The sequence below is a fragment of the Chrysochloris asiatica genome, unplaced genomic scaffold (assembly GCF_000296735.1).
Source record: "Chrysochloris asiatica unplaced genomic scaffold, ChrAsi1.0 scaffold00201, whole genome shotgun sequence".
NCBI lineage: Eukaryota > Metazoa > Chordata > Mammalia > Afrosoricida > Chrysochloridae > Chrysochloris > Chrysochloris asiatica.
Genome location: NW_006408719.1, coordinates 16,038 through 18,274, shown reverse-complemented (window position 1 = coordinate 18,274; position 2,237 = coordinate 16,038).

The following is a 2,237-nucleotide window of genomic DNA, read 5'->3' as shown; positions in this document are numbered from 1 at the left end:
TTCCATTAAGGTTTGCTTCATGTATCTTGGTGCTCTTTCATTGGGAGCGTATATGTTTATTATAGTTATGTCGTCTTGCTCGATTAACCCTTTGATCAGGAGATAATGTCCTTCTTTTTCTCTTATGCTGGTTCTCATCTTAAAATTTACTTTGTCGGAGATTAATATAGCAACCCCTGCCTGTCTAGTGTTACAGTTGGCTTGGTAAATTTTCTTCCATCCTTTAACTTTTAGTCGCTTTTGTCTTTGTATGTAAGGTGTGTCTCTTGCAGGCAGCATATTGATGGATCTTGTTTTTTTATCCATTCTGCTACTCTTTGTCTCTTCACTGGTGCATTCAATCCATTGACATTCAATGTAATTATTGATAAGTACAAACTGATTGCTGTCATGTTACTTTTTTGGTGGTGCTGATCGTTCTTTGGTTCCACTTTCTTTCTTGTGTTGGCTTTATGTCTTTTGAGTTGTTTTTGGTCGGTTTCTTCTTAGTTTCTCTGTTTGCTTGTTCTCCTTGGGAATTCGTTTTTATGATATGTTGTGGAGTGTTAGCTTTCTTTGAGGTTTCCTTGTAGTCCACTAACTTTTCTCTGCATTTAGGATACTCCATTGTAACCTGTAATTTACCTGGCATCCTCACCACCTGGGCTTCCATTGCTGCGTTTGTCCCTTCTTTGACATTGATGTTTTTGGCCTTCAGTTAATCACCCCGTTCTTTTGATTTTGTCGTTGTAGTCTCGTTCTGTTCTGGACTCCGCTATCTGTTGCCTGTGTTCCAGGTGGTGTTGCCATCCTTGTCAATCTCTGTTTGTTGTCTGTTCTTGTTGGTTCTCTGTCCACAGAATCCCTTTAGGATGTTTTGAAGTGCTGGCTTGGTTTTGATCAAATCTCTCAAATTCTGTTTATCCTGGAATGTTTTGATCGAACTATCATATTTGATTGATAGTTTTGCTGGATAGACGATTCTTGGTTGACAGTTTTTTTCTTGTAGAGCTTTGTATATGTTTCCCCATTGCCTTCTCACCTGCATGGTTTGTTCTGAATAGTCAGAGCTTAATCTTATTTGCCTGCCTTTATAGATTATATTTCTGTTCTCCCTGGCTGCTTTTAATATTCTTTCCTTGTCTTTGATTTTTGAGAGCTTGATTATTACATGTCTTGGAGATTTTCTTTTGTGGTCTGTCCTTCCTGGAGTACGTTGGGCTTCTTGAATGTTTATCTTCTCATCTTTCAAGATGTTAGGGAAATTTTCTTCCAGAAGCTCTTCAACGATGTCTTCTGTGGATTTCTCTGTTTCTCCTTGTTCCGGAATTCCAATAATTCTTACATTATTCCTCTTCATGTTATCCAGCATGAATCTTAGACTGTCTTCAGATTGTTTTATCCTTTTAGCTGCTTGCTCTTCTACCTTGGCAGTATTGAGAGATGTGTCTTCCAGCTCACTAGTTCTGGCTTCCATCTCTTCTAGTCTGCTCCTTTCCCCTTTCAGGCTATTGCCTATTTCTGATATCTTATTATTGATCACCTGGGCATCTTTTTTCAGGTTTTGAATTGTTTCCAATGCTGTGTCAATCCTATTTGATTGTTCCTGGAGAATTATTTTTACTTCTTCCTTATTTTCCTCAACCCCTTTTCGGATTATTTGAATTTGTTTCCATATCATTCTTCTGAATTCCCTCTCAGGCATATCCAAAACCCGCTCCTCCTCCTCTATAAAGCCTTTGTCTGTCTCCAGTTCATTTGCGTCAGCTCCCCTCTTCTGTTTTTGGACATGCTTCGATAAAGTTGATTGTTTCATATTGGTCATGGTTATTGTTTTATTATTATTATTAATAATATGATCAGGAGATGGGCTTCCCTTTTTGTCTGTAATGCATAGCAGATGTTGTTGGATCTTGTCTAAGTTGTGGAGTATTATGTTGTAGCTTGGCTATTGCTGCTTCTTCTTATGGGATGTAGGGAGGATAAGTTCCCACCTCCAGGAGGGATGTGTAATCCAAAGGACTAAAAGCAGAAGTAATATAAATGCATAGACAAAAATCACCACATTGGAGCAGATATGTGGCTTTGGTTAACTTTTTCTGTTCCCTGTCCCACCAAAACAGTTGCTGGAGGATCCCCGCTGCTAGCTAGGAGTGGGGGCAGGGGGCTTAGATGCAGCGACAGATGGGGGATGATGGATGATGTCAAAAATCCGCTGCCGACTTTCTCACACTCTCCATGCGTGGGTGAGCTGCCCC